This window comes from Pholcus phalangioides, unplaced genomic scaffold (genome assembly GCF_987345545.1).
Source record: "Pholcus phalangioides strain wild (caught in Gottingen) unplaced genomic scaffold, Ppha-v1.0 ptg000009l_1, whole genome shotgun sequence".
NCBI lineage: Eukaryota > Metazoa > Arthropoda > Arachnida > Araneae > Pholcidae > Pholcus > Pholcus phalangioides.
In genome coordinates this window covers 37427808-37443342 of record NW_028301602.1, presented here as the reverse complement: position 1 = coordinate 37443342, position 15535 = coordinate 37427808, and the positions used below count along the sequence as shown (strand labels likewise).

At 37.6% G+C, this 15535-nt stretch overlaps 1 protein-coding gene across 1 annotated transcript in view; it reads right to left on the bottom strand.

Moving 5' to 3' along the window:
• LOC149083020 (uncharacterized) overlaps window positions 1-12055 on the bottom strand; it is a 48020-nt gene extending 35965 nt beyond the window's left edge. The window contains exon 1 of the mRNA XM_089236116.1: window positions 11740-12055. The gene's annotated coding sequence lies outside the window, so the exon portion shown is untranslated. The remainder of the gene's footprint in view (window positions 1-11739) is intronic.
• Between the last annotated feature and the right edge of the window lie 3480 nt (window positions 12056-15535).

Sequence of the window (15535 nt, the reverse complement as noted above, 5' to 3'; positions counted from 1 at the left end):
ATACACAAAGACATAGAGGTTTCATATCCGTGTTCTTGAAAACCCCAGAAATATTATTTCCGTCACATTCTAGGAAAATGATCCTCAACCTGGTCAACATCTTCTATAGCAGAAAGCCTTTTGCACAAAACTCGTGACGTCACTGAAGTCGTCCATTTCACCTATAGTCATTGGATATACTACAAAGGTAAAGATTTCTCATACGTCGGATTGCTATATCCAATGGCTGCAGGTGACGTCAAATCTTCGCGCGGAGGTTTTCTGCTATGGAAGATGTTGACCTGGTGCGCAGGCGCCAGTTGCCAGGAATGAATAACTACTTATTAATTATTGAAATTTCTACCCCACCCCACCCCCTCTTCTTACTCTGCTTTCTCTTACACACGTGTAAAGCTGAATTAAGAGTTACCTTTAACTCAGCTTTGGACACGTAGAACGTCCGAATTGAAGTTTACTCTTTACCACAACGAATTCAGAGGCGGCTGGAAAAATAAAATAATCGGAAATAAAATAGCAGAAGGAAAGCGAAGTTCGTAAAATAGAGAGTCAATAGAAATGAGAATTCGTAAAATAGAGCGGAATTTAGCATTAGAGCTCTATGACATGCTGTTCGGGATGGAGGAACAGTGCGTATAAAAGAGCGTGTTCGTAAATTGGAGATTCATAAAATTGAACGTCGACTGTATTTTGTTTTGCATATGTCTCGTTAATTTACGGAAATTTCGCCTTCTACATTCCGCCTGCCCTGACCGTGTGACTGACGAAGTGAGTGGGTGAGTGACCAAATGAGTAACCGTTTTAGTGATCAAGTTAGTGACAGTATGACTGACCAATTAAAGGGTTTATTGTGACCGTATGAGTGAACAAGTGAGTGACAGTATGCGACCGTATGAGTGAGTGACCGTATGAGAGACAGTATGCGACCGTATGAGTGAGTGACCGTATGAGAGACAGTATGCGACCGTATGAGTGAGTGACCATATGAGAGACAAAGATCGTGTGGTCACTCACACAATCAGTCACTCACTCTGTCACTCATATGATCAGAGCAGGCGAAGTGTCCGGGGCGAAACATCGGGAGCAAAATGTCGAAGGTGAAATTTCCGGATCCCACCTCATTAACGTGAAAATCCTATCCACCTGCACTATACCTAGTATACCCATGCTTTAAGACAACCCTGCTTTCTGGAACCTCCTCGAATTTATTTATTTTTTTATGGATCTCAATTCCAAGCCCTTCAGTGGTGTGCCCCCCCCCCCCCCCCGAATAGAATTTCAGCGGGTGTATACAGCAAAAAAATGAGTTCATCTCTGAACCAAACCCCTATCACATCTCTTTCATAATGCTGAAGAGGGCCACAAAACTGTTCTCTCACCGGACCGCTAAATCACCAAGTCCGGCCCTTTGATTTTATTTTTTTAATGTATGCGCGAGCAATCATACATCAGTCTACTAGAAATTATTGCATAATGGTAAATTCCGTACCTACATCATATAAGAATACATTTCTTCCCTAATCTGTAAATACCGACGCGCTACAAGGAGTGGTTTAACATCATCTTCTTATGGTTATCATATATTCAGACACGATGCACGTATCATGTTCAGCAGGGGGGGGAAACGGAATCGACATATTGCTATGATCGTTGTGTCAGTATGTTAAATGCGTTTCGTTAATAACGCAATTGAAAGCAAAGCACGTCGGAATGAAGCGTATGAACGTGTCATCGATAAATCTGCAATAACCTCAGAATACAAACACGACTTCCTCAGACGCTGTAATATAACCCGATAGGATATTCATTATCAGAAATAGTCTGTCGAGAATGCGTGACGGGTGCACGAAACCATTCCCTAACTCATCAACGTTATGAAACGTCTTATAATATAGTAGATATGTCTTAGAATATCTATGGCATGATTTCGGTGCTTATTAGAACCTATCCCCCTACTTACGAACAAATTCTTTTTTGAACGCCAGTTGGTAAGTCGGAAATGCAATTATAGTTACAGACTATAATTTACAGACTTTACTAACTCGAACCATCAGCTCATAACTTCTACCAGTACCGGTCTTGTATCACCCATTTTTTCATTCTCATCTGCTGCATAGAATATCAGTTTGGGGTTCCGACTATACTACAAATTTTTACCCATTGATTTACCTTCAAAAAAGAATAATCAGATTAATCACTGATGACTATAGATCATCAGTTCATTAGCTTTACCGTTCACTAAATATCCTTCTATTACAGCACCTTTACTTTTTCAAGTCTATATTAATTTTTAAAAAAAACAATTTTACTTACATATTAGCACTTTTAGATCATCCCCAAGATATAATAACATTTGCTCCCTAATTCCAAAAATTAATAAAACAATCGGATAAAAACACGAAGCACACTTTCTTGCGAACTTCTATAGTAATTTATATAGAATGAAATTGCTCAGAGCTCAGCTTCTACACCGACCTTTAAGAAAATCTTTAGAAAATACCTCTTTAATGTCACTGACGTAGAGAACACTTCTATTAGAATGTTCACCCCTTCATTTGAATTTTCTTTTTCTTTGTCCGAAATTTACAGGTCCTTCTTGTCAAATTAATTCCAATCACCTTCATAACAAATTCGTTTTTAATTTCTTTAAGCTTTTTTTTTAAATTTAAAATTAGTATTACCTTTTTTTTTTCATTCTAGTAAAAATTTATGTAATCCATTGATATTGTTCCCAACTGCAACTGCCACCGTCAACTATATATACAGCATTTTGTGTTCTCCCCTACCCTTTCATTTGTTATACATAATCATTACCATTATTTGCAATAATTGAACAGAATTTTCTGCTAATATTCCACTCTATAATGTTGTGATCGCTAATATGAGCCAAGTTGGCTTCTTGGAATTTTTTTTCATCTGTTTCTCGGATAATACTGTTTTCTTGAAGAATAAACTATTAATATATTGATTGATTGATTGAAAAAAGGTACCCAGCAGGGGGATTCTCAAATGGTGTGCCGCCGAATTTTAGAGTGCTATGGGATCAGGCAAATATGCACCTACGAGCCTGTGTCTGTAATTTGAAAAATTCTCCGCAGAGAACGTGCGGGTCTTCAACACAATACTTACATAACACGAAAATTCAAATTTATCTTTCATTTTAAAATTTCATTTTAAATACGCCAAGGTCTCACATAAACTCACAACACACATTCTAGTATCTACCAATTTCGTTAGAAATTCCCCAGAGGAATGTTTACTAGGTTCATTGTGCACGGTCAAGTAGTAATGAAAGTGTATATGCAGACATTTTGGGGGTAAAATTATACAGGGTGTTTCAAACTTTTTGTCCATAAGACTGTCTCTGCAACCGTACTTCTAATTACAAATTTTTTTTCAAATGGCATGTGGTTTCTTAATTAGGTTGTTGCACGATCTTGCCTTCCCATACTTTCCAATGGAAAAAATCCCCTGCCTTTAATACAAATACAACGCCACAACAGAGGCAAAATGTCCAACGAGGTGGCTGAAAACCCGTTTATGTCCGCATCTCGATGCTCTTTGAATTCCGTTTCGATATTGGGATATTTTGTCGAAATTGCACTAGTTAAGAATATTCCAAAAGATTTTCTTAAATACATCAGCAGGAAGTATGACACTGGACGATAAGTGTCCTCAATTGAGGACAGCAAATTATGACGACATATTTGAAAAAAAAAGTTTAAGTGGAACGAGATTGGATTGTGTTAGTTATTCACATTGAACACTGCAAGCTAAATAATCAACTACAAAAGAATCGCTTGCATGAAAATAACAATATAATGTCGATAATATCAGGTGAAAAACAAATGCGCCCACGAGATGATAAAATACACAATCTTCAAGAGTTCATTTCTAAACCAGAAATGGCTTCTCGATAATTTTTTCGATGCAAATCTCTGAGTAGGATTGTCATCTGCACGTGATAAAATATACAACAACAAGCTGCAGGGCTAAAATATTATGCAAAGCCAAATCCTCGCTGTATTCAAATGAGTACAAACGGGTTAAGGAACATTTAAAAATTTTCTATTCGTTTTAGGTCTAAAGTTTAGGCACTCAGCTATTACCTATTTACCTATTCGCTTTAGGCCTGTGTTCGACTATACGCATCTAGATGCGTGTTTCACGCATATATGTATAACTTCAGAATTTTACGCCTCTAAATTTCATTAAGGAGTGAAAATACTCCTTCAAATTTCAGGTTTTTTTTTAATTTCTCTGTCCTTAACAAAGAAAAATATATATATACCCATCTTTTTGCAAAACCTACCCCTTAAAATTTTAGAGAGGAGTCAAATTCCTCTTCAAAATTATTATTTTTTTTTGGATAACACTGCTTTAGGTCCTCGGTTTTTTTTTCTTTCCTATGTATAAAAAAATCCTGTAGATATAAGTTATATAATTTAATGAGGGTTTAAGGGTTTTTAGTTACTGGTTTTTTTTTTCTGAGTTCTATTTTCACAGCCATATCAACTTTTTTCAAAATCACCAAAATTTTCTCATATTTCGCACCATAATGTTTTTTAATCATTTTAAGGTATCCGACTACGTTGAAAACGTCATTTTGGAAGAAAAAAAATATGGATTTTAATTTTTTTTATATTTTTTATTTTTTATAAAAGCCCTATTTGTTGTGATTCCAAAACGGGCCTTGTTTTGTTTATATGATGCTTAGAATCAAAGTTACATTCACTTTCGTGTTGCGTTTTTACATACAAGTAATACGCGAATAAAAACTTTGAACGTGTTTTACGGAGAATGCTATTTTTGACATTTTACTTGACTTTGTGACATGATTTGTAAAAATTGATGTATTGCATAATTACGAAATTTTAACGTGATATTTTGCTATATATTGTTGAGGTTATGAACCAAAATCTGCATTTCTTATGTGAGCAGTGGTCAGGCGCGGATCCAAAGCAATGTGCTCGGTGGGGCCATTTACTGTGTAGGTTCGTAGGATATTACGCTCGACCCCATCGCCAACCCCCCCCCCCTCCCCAGGATCCGCGTTTGCTAATGGTTTAAAGTTGGAATCAGCAACGTTTCATGCAGTTTCATCCTACCTGCCGATTTTTTCATTTCACTTCTTGGTACTCAAAAGGTTGAATAATTATTTTATTTTAATTTTTTCCGAAAGAGTAGTCAAAAGTATCAGACACAGGAGTGATGAAACGCATTTATCTTTTAAATACCCAACAAAATAATATAAGCAAAATACTGATAGTTGAGATCATTTCATTGTGTATAGTCCCTGAAAATGGAGATTCTCAAGCCAATACAAACACGCCAACACAGTGACAAATCGCCAAAACACTATAACTTCATCTTTAATATATCGATGAATAAATTTAAAAAATAAAACTTTTTTGCAAATTACTTTTCAAAGCTTGTAATGCTATATGTAAATAAACTATTCGAAATTGAAGTAATAGTGTTACTTGTTTTGCACGGCAATTTGAAGCTATAAGCTGATGTGATATGATTCAAGAAGATATAGCCTTCCATTTTGCAGATTCCCTACAATCCTTCAATCTTAATTACTCCATAAAATTGGAGGCAAGAAAATTTCAACACAACTCGCCAATTGTATCTCGACCACGTTTTATCAGGTAATTATGAACCAATTTTCACCAAATATCGCAAAGGTCGATCCAAAAGATTTGCCAACTTATAAGTCGGGGAGTGGCTGTTATCCTAGTGACAAACGTCGGGTGCCACTTGAAAATTCTTTCTGCTTGTATTGTCGCATGATCTACAGGATTTTCCTCGACATCTAGGCGACCAAAACTACGACCTCGTCTCACTGGTTAAATGCGAGAAAGACCTTCGACAATATGTGTATCATTAAAAACTAGTAAATTATTTATTCATAAGTTTCTGAGACACGCAAGGTACATAATTTCGTTATTAACTTCGATTGTATTTCTGTTACCATCGGTGTTAATTTCCTGGAAAATTATTTTCCAACAAAATGGCAATTCCACTGATTCATTTGCATGCATCAAAAATTCGACAATCTCGAAATACGAGTTCAATACCGCGTTTTTGTTTCCCCGCGTCGATTCGAGTTGTTGGAATTATCGGAACAATGTTTGGAACAGACAATCGAAAAAAGGCCTGATGAATGCCGTCTCAACAACAAAATTCGGGCCAAGGATAAATCTCGCCAATTTGTTCTTTGTTAAAGAAAAGATCATTATGACAATCGGTGCAGGCGTTAGCCCGGAATTCTTCACCTTCGATTGGAATCTGAGCTCAAGCTCGTTAGCAATTAGCATTACAAATAATGCTAATGGGAAAAGTAAAGGCGGATGATTCGTGGACGGCCGAGCAGAAAATTCCTCAAGGGATAATTTATGGAAAGCAAAACAAAATTATCTTCGGTGTGTGGTTTTTTTTTAAATAGATCACTCTTCTTTTTACGTTCGCTCGTGGAAGAAACTGATGCTTTTTTCAGGAATTATTTCTAAATTTTCGGATTTGTCGGATACTTAAGTATGAGACAGATATACAATACAATACAATACAAATACAACGCCACAACAGGCAAAATGCCCAACGAGGTGGCTGATAAAAAGATGCCCATAAAAATATGGATGTCATATGTTTCAAAAATACAGCAACCCAATTAAAAATGCAATTAACACAAATTACAAACAATATATACACATGATAAAATATTATACAATGCCCATAAAGAATACTTATGGTTGTCTTATTCTAAGAATGGATAGCTTCTCGATTTACCCCAACATGTTTATCGTATTTCTTTTTAAACGTGTCAATTGTGTTACAATTTACTACCTCCGGGGGTAAGCTATTCCATTTATTAACAACCCTATTGGAGAAAAATTCCCTGCGACACCATAACCTTGCATTGTCCCTCACCAATCGATACTGGTGTCCCCTTGTAAAAGCAGTCGATTGGCGGTGTACTAAAAGTTCATGGTCCATCCTATCCATCCCATTGAAAATTTTGATCACTTCGATCATATCTCCTCGACACCTGCGTTCATCCAATGTAAACATATTCAAAAAATGAAGTCTTTCTTCATAACTCAAGCCCTGTGTGCCAATAAGGACACGCGTAGCTCTTCTCTGCACCCCTTCAACCAAGTCTATGTCCCTCTGTAGGTATGGTCTCCAAAACCTTACAGCATACTCCAGTCCAGGACGAACTAAGCCTCGAAAAAGCGGAAGAATGACTTTAGGAGAACGCGAAGAGACCTTTTTGAAAATGAGACCAAGCATTCTATTCGCTTTTTTGACAACCGCTGAACAATGTTCAGAAAACTTAAGTCGCTCGTCAATGAGAATTCCCAAATCGGTGACTCTAGTTGCATCCGGGATAGTGACACCATTCAACTCGTAAGAGAACCGTGGGTTGTTCGAACCAAAATGAGCGACCATGCACTTATCTACGCTAAACGTCATGCTCCATTCATTTGCCCATGCTGCAATCTTGTTTAAGTTGGTCTGGAGCAACTCCCTATCGCTTTCATTTCCGATTACCCCCATTAGCTTCACATCATCTGCGAATTTGCTAGTAATTCCATCGATACCCTGATCGAGTTTGTCGATAAAAAGTGAAAAAAGTATGGGGCCAAGGACACTTCCCTGAGGAACTCCACTTGTGACGTCTGTCCAACCAGAGAATTCCCCGTTCACCATAACTCGTTGCGACCTATCTCTTAACCACGATTCTATCCAATTCAGTAAGTTGCCCCCTATTCCAATCTCGTGTAAACGCTTATTTAGGTATTTTTGTTTCTCGGAAAGACGCTTAGGAAAAAAGAGTGGATTTCCACGTTTAAGAAAGATCTCTGGAAGTCGAAATAAATACAGTTAGGGCCACTTTATATGATCGCATCGGGACTGGGGTTTCTGATAACAATAACCAAATAATAACTATATCCGAAAAGTCCCGTTTGCAAGTACGTTGACCATACATGCCGTTCAACCAAACGGAAAGTGTAGTAAACGGGTATTGGTAAAAACGGGACAACAGTTTTTCTTTCCACGCAAGTGATCGCAAAATGTTCAAAAAATCGTTCCATTTTTTTTTTTTTTTTTTTAATTCTAAAACGAAACATCTTTTCTCCCCCTCTATCCAGAGACGATTCAAGCTTGCCTACCGCCCGGGTGCGAAGCCTCATGTGCCGCCCCTCTTGGAAAGCTGAAAGGTCTAGGGGGACCCTGAGACAAACATATTAAATTTGTATAAATTCGCACATCATTGTTTACATGAGTGACCATACGTCCCGCATTTTATTGTTCTATCTTAATTATGCCAGATAATTTGATCTGGATTACAAAAGCTTATTGATGATCCATCACTACTCACACTTATCTTGCTAAGAGCAAATATAATAAGGCGACGTTTGTCAAGAAATTTATTTCAAAAGCGTTTCTGGTACTCTTAAGATCAGAAAAGTGAGAAGTCTATTTCTTCCTATACTTTTATTTTACCGTTCCGAAAAAATTACTGGGTGGTCACCAAAATGACATTTGCCCCTTGAGACAGAATACATTCTTGTTTCTGGTATTACAGTCCCAGACCCTATTTGTTCCCTCAAATCAGGGCCATCTTAACAATGTCATAGGGCCCTGTCAAATTTATTTTTCGGGGTCCTTCCTCCTCCCACCTTGTTAGAAGTAATTGTCTCCAATTTACATACCTATTCTCGCAAATTCTAACTAAATCTCACGATCATGAGGCCCCCGGGCCGTGCACGAGTGGGACCATGAGTAAAGACGGCACTGCCTCAAATCTTCTTAACGTCATCTTTGTCAAATTATGGCTCAAAAGCGTGATGTCATGTGAATTTTTCTTTTGGAAATTTTTAAAACTTTTTTGTGACAACTAAAGCTTAAGCTGCCACCCGGGTGCGCCGCACCCCTTGCACCCTCGCTTGAGCCGCCCTTGCCTCTATCTAAAATGCTGCATTTCTTTTCTTCAGCCATTGTGAGGCGTTAGAATGAAACTATAATGTGCATTAGAATCACGATACTTTTTATAATGTACTGTACATTCTATACATTCCTTCGAGAATGTCTCACAGGAAAATAAATTTGAATCTGATCAACTGAAAGACACTGATCCAGAACTGAACGGAAAAGGGGTTTTTTTGCCATAAATTTGCCTTCACTGTAGGAAAGCCATTTCAAAATCAGCTCCACACGTACATGGATTTCAATAATTACCACGGACCGATTACGACATTAAGGACGGAAATGTTTGTCAACAACGGGAGTGAGGAACACCTAGCTTCCTACATAACCTTGCAGCGTGATAACTATAACTTACAAGGGAAAAAATAAGTATGTGTTTCTCAAAGTGTGCGTCACGTTGGCTGAAGATATTGATTTGTGTGCCTATTAATACTTTGTAGTGGTTCTTTTATAAGGGAAAATATCTGCCAAACTATTGTCAGGTGGCGCCGATGAACCATGAATTAGGCACGGGAGCCGCAGGTGGCCCAAGTATGAGAACCACTGGATTAAACCTTAGCTTCAGAATGCGCAAAAAAACCTTTTGACGGAAAAAAATTGATTACATTATCCGAAGTCCCGATAATTAAAACGAATATTTTCCTATGTCATGATATTTATCTGTTTCATTCTTTGCAAAAGTGATAGCAATGCCCGAATGATAACATTGTTCTTGTTTGTAATGAGCAGCGTCGACTGTAAATTTACAATTATCACAAATCATTGAGAGGCTAGTCAAACCTCCTTTTGATGTGAGTCATGGTCTCTTTCCCTGATACAGTGATACCTCGGCTAACGAACGCCTCTTCTTACGAAATTTATGGCTAAAGATTTTTTTAGGGATTTTGCTGCCTCGACTAACGAACACTTCCGTTTATATGGATGCACGCACTAACATGAAGCAGCCGCGTCATGAGAGCTGAATTTTAGCAGAAATAATCATCAGAGAATTACTGTCACTCGAACCTGATTAACTCATGGCCACCTCAGAATCTCTTTCCCATGTGTACCTCCACTTCTCTTTCTGAAAATTTTTTAATCATTTGATGTAAAGTGAAAGATTTAGTTAATAGAAAATGCACTGATAAAAGGGAACCTATGTTTTTTCAGAGCACGTGATCTCTTTTAGTGCAAGACTCTTAGCATCAAACTGTGAACGGTCTGGACTTTCTAGGAGATTATCTTTCCTCATCTTCATGTATCAGACACAGAAATGAGCTGAATAAAATACAAATAGATAGGGGGACACCTACGAATTCGACTAGGTTGTGACAACACCATCTTTGGTCTACAAAAAGCGTTGGTTGTCACCATAGTGTAAAATAAAAATATCTCTCAAGCAGGGCCGCAACTAGTGGGCAGCAGGCGGGTGTCGTGCCAAGGGTGCTAGACCCGAGGGGGGTGCAAATTTCATTCTGAAACCTCTCTTTCAACATTAAAAGGCGGGGGGGGCGTCAAAATGCGCGTTTGCTCCGGGTGACCAAGCATCTAATTAGCTAGCCCAGCTCTCAAGTATCTCATCTTCCTGTAAATTCCATCTTATCCAATTTTGAAGCTGTTCATTTTAGCCTTCAGCCAGTTTTTGTCTTTTTTATCTCCCTCTCCTTGGTTTTTCAAAAACTTATCATAAAAATTGTAGGCCATATCGGGAACGAATTAAACTGTTTTGCATGGAAACTAATGAAAAATCACGTTTCAGTTAACGAATGTGATACCGGAACGAATTATCTTCGTTAGGCGAGGTATCATTGCATAGATAACCTAGATAACCTAGTGCACGTAACATTATAGTAAATGTTGATAAAATAAAATTTTATATCAAAATCAAGATAGTTGTTAGTTCTGTTGTAAATTAATGAGTACAGTCGTCCCCGTTTAACTGGATATCAACAATAATAGAGCACAATATCTTATTGTACGGGGTGTCCCATTGCGCGGAGAACAGTATAGTTTGTATATTGAAAAGTAACGAAGGATAAATATTAATAAAGCATCTCGAATAAATCAAAAATTGCATTTAATCAAAATGATCGCAATACCCAATATTTTTATTTTTCGTTAGTGAGGTTAGCCCCCCCTATTGGCTCAACAGAGAACAACAATAAAATAATCAAATGTACGTATTTTGAAGACAACTTGAATACTTGGAGGCCAGTAATTACTCCGAAATGTATTTATCTTTACTTAATGACATATTCTCTACCAATTTCAAAAATGTTTCATCCAACAAAAACATTCTGTGCGTAGTGGTTGATGTCTATTAACAGTTGAAGTGTGAAGCGTAGGTAATATTTAATTACACGGGAAAAAGTCGTTTAATATTTATCATACTAAGCAAGGAACTTTAGCATTGTCTATATGGGAGAAATTTTGGTGCCGGAGGATTTTATCCGTTATCCGATTAAGCAGGGCCGACTGTATTTTTATCCATGTACATTTTCCATGCCTTTTTATGCGACCGTATGTTTATCCATGCGCTACTGATCATTATAAGCATGTACTGTGTATGAACTTAAAATTTTGTTTTGAATAGAATTTTTTCATCTCAATTAAGGAAGCAATAGTTAATTGAGATTTATACAGTAACAATTACGTCGAAGAGAAAAAAATTTTACGTCCGAAACAAGAAAAGGGGAAAATATTAGAAAGAGAAAGGGTTCTCTCTTAAAAGAAACGATTCAATTATTTTATAAATCTTGTACTCACTCCTCTTCTTAAGAACTTTCCCCAATAATTATCCGAAAAGCATCCAAAAATACAGCAAACACTATACACACATTCTACAACAACAACAACAACACACACACAACACTCTAGAAAGCGCCCAAGACTGCGGCATGCGATGGAGCTGAGATTAGATGGATGGGTGGAAATATAATGTAATAAAGTCGTTTTCTCTGAGAACTCCAGGGAGCGAGTAATATCCTTCAAGAGAAGAGCGAGCGAGCGAGTTTTGGTTTCTTTCCTCAATCAAGATTCAGACCGGTTTCGGGCTATTCTCGCGCAAAAAGTGATCGACTGGTATCGAGTCTCGACCCAAATCTGAACGGTGCGTGCGTTCGTTTTCTTCTTTTCTTCGCTCTGCCTTCGGGGGGTCTACTGGCCCTCACCAGTGGGCCAGTGGGCCACAGGTCTTGAGCCCTCATTTCCTCTTTCTTTTGATCTCGATCGAAGAAATATTTCCCGACGAGATATAAATAGTATAGTATAAGTGAATGGATGATAATTTGTGATGTTGAGCGGGTTGACGATGCCATCACACACAAACGCGTTTCTCTACGAAACTAAAATTAGCCTACGAAATACGTAGGTATCTTTCTTGATTTTTTCTCGTTCATCCCCCCTCTTCGAGTGGCTCAAATATTTTTTAACCTGGTGTCAATACACTCCTGATGTAATGTGCTTATTTTGCTTATATTTTACATCATACAGAGCAGGGGTGCCCAACCTCTGGCCCGCAGACAAAATGATTCCAGCCAATGGGTTCCATCCGGTCCGGGAAAAGTGTTCCGGTAGAAAAGTATGAATACACTCATCACACTAAATTCTTAGGTTGACCATATTTCCTTCACGAAAATACGAGAAGTCGGGATATCGCCAATTATCACAGAAAAATTGTCGTAAGTACAGTTGCCAATTTCAGACAAAAAAATAGTCAAATTCAAGTGAAGAGTTGTCAATTAAAGTAAAAAAATAAAATATTGAATAGCAAGTAAAATTGCCACTTACAGTCAAAAAACTGTCAAGGGCAAGTAAATTTGGCATTTAAAGCCAAAAAAATTGTCAAAGGCACGTTAAGTTGCAAACTATCGCAAAAAGTGCTGGCGAATATCGCCAATGGACGGGAAATAACGCACCAATGCAAGTCGCAACGGGTAAAAATTCAATTTTGTGTGGAATGGGATTGAGCCATTTTCTTGAGCCATGATCTTATATATACAGTCGAATCCCGTTTCAACTAATGCCGTTATAGCGAAAATCGCGTTTTAACGGACACTTTTCTAATTCCCCAGGTAAGTTTATATAGAAGCAATGCGAAAACCTAGAATTCCTTTATATCGAAGTGATTTCTTCGGTTCCTCTTGGAGTTCATTATAACGAGATTCGACTGTAGTATTTTTAGGGAGAAGTCGGCACACACACATCTCCGGAAAAACATAAAATTATTATAGAAAGCACAAGAATCCTGAAAAATATCGATACAAAAATATTACAAATCGATTATAAACACACTAGACACAAAAATAAATGATAATTAAGAATTGATAAAAATATGAAATTAATGAAAGAAATGCACGATTCGAATTAATGAAAAACGTTTCCAGGATTAATGGAAAAATAATTCCAGACTTGGTGAAAGAGAGCAATAATTGCAGAATCAAAGAAAATCCAGAATTTATTAGAAACATAATTTCAGAATCAATGAAAGCTCACGATAATTTGGGAACACCCCTGTGGTCAGGCCCTGTTATCAAGTCTGTTCAAACACGTAATTACTGGGGAAAAAATAGAAAATTAATGGGAATAATTATTCCAGAATTGATGAAAATGTAGAATTTATGAAATAGATCATTTTAAAACCAAAAGAACCTTTCATTAATTCGGGGGGGACTGTGCTTGATCAAACCCCATGGGTTCAACCCTTGTTCGGCAAACGGTAAAGACACCACTGACTAGTTTCACCGATTTCAAAAAATAACATTTTTTGATCAAAAATATTCAAGACTTTTGCAAATTAAAATCGACCAGTGATTCGTGAAGTTGGTTATGTTTTTGATTTTGGGTCACTTCTGGAAAAAAAATGCCAACATAAACTGAAGTCCTGATAACTATACCTCTTTCAGACCCTGCATGAGCATTGGAATGTTAATTTAACTGACTGTAGATTTTTTTTCAACCTCAAGGAGTTAAGCCCTGTAAGTTTGGAGTTAGAAATATGGCGAATGTAAACTTTTTGGAAGTTTTCTTCTGAGGGCAGCATTTAAAGTTAAATTTCCAGGGGGTTTTCAAGACAACTTCCAGGAGAAAGTGCCTCCGGGAACAGTGTGCTTTATTACATAAAATGTAACAATAAAATTCTGGGAAAAATTGTATGTTAAGATGAATATGCAAAAGTGTTTTTTTTTTTTTTTTACAACTGGCTGATGCGAAGATATATTTCGGAAAGAGAAAATTCAACTGCCCCCCGTGGGGAATCGAATCCACGTCCTTTCACTTTTCGGGTGAACGCACTGGACTCCACAGAGGCAACGAATACCTCAATCTTTCCTTGGAGCTCGTGTGCATTGAACGGGGCCGTACATGGAAGGCCGGACCTAACTCAAGCCTAAACTCACAATTGCTGACAATGCCACCAGATGGTGGCATCCAAGGATGATGTCACTCTCCGCTATCCATACAAAGGTTAGGGCGTTCACCCGGAAAGTGAAAGGACGTGGGTTCGATTCTCCCCGCAGGGGCAGTTGAATTTTCTCTCTTTCCAAAAGTATATTTTCGCACAGCCAGCTGTTAAAAACCTTTGTATGGATAGCGGAGAGTGACATCATCCTCGGATAAGATTAATATACCCTATATCATCTTAGATTCGAACCTTTGAAGACCGGACTCACCCCGCTTCCCATCTCGGAGAAATTGATCATCTTGACTAAAAAAAATTTGAACGAAGCGCTTTATTTCTTCACAATAAAATAGAAATTTTAAAAAAATCAAAATTTGAAAAAATTAAGATTTTTTGACATATTTAATGTTTTTAATGAATTTTTTTGAGTATGAAAAAAATAGAAAAATATATCTTGGAAAAAATTCCAAAAAAAACTAATGCTCGGGTCTGAGAAGGTTAAACGAATTTTTTCCCCGTGTCATGATATCGTTCCTTTCCGTACTTGGTGAAAGTGATAACAATAACCGAATGATTACATCATCCGTGATTCTAATAAGTGGCGTCTGCTTTATCTTTTTTTTTTTTGCATTTCTCGAATTCATGAAGGAACTCGTATAAATAGAGTAAGTAGAACACTAATTCAGCGAACAAACTGAACATCCGATCCGTTCAGTCGGGGTTCAAGTGTTGTGTGTTATTTGATAGAAGTTGTGTTGATGAGGGTTGGATAAGGACAGCTTTCAAGTTCAAGTCGCGTTGTGTGTGAACGGAATGCTAAACGATTCATTAGAGACAGAAGAAAAAAAATTATAATGCTCTTTTTCCTTATCTCGGCCAAGCGCTAAGATAATGCAAATGAAAAGGCTGTTTGTACTCTCGGTCCTTTTATTTTATTTTTGTCGGCGGCCTAGTTCGAACTAGTAGTAAGTTAGTTACAGTTGTAGGAAATGTTTTCACATTCCGGAAGTCGCGCTACCAGTAGCGTCAAGACGTTTTTGGGAAATCCTTGGCAGTGTTCCACGCGGATCTACGAGATCGAGATTTCGACGAATAGCAGTGGACTTGTTTGATGGACGTTTCGTGAAACGCGGTGCTTGTGCGACGCGATACTCGAGACTGACA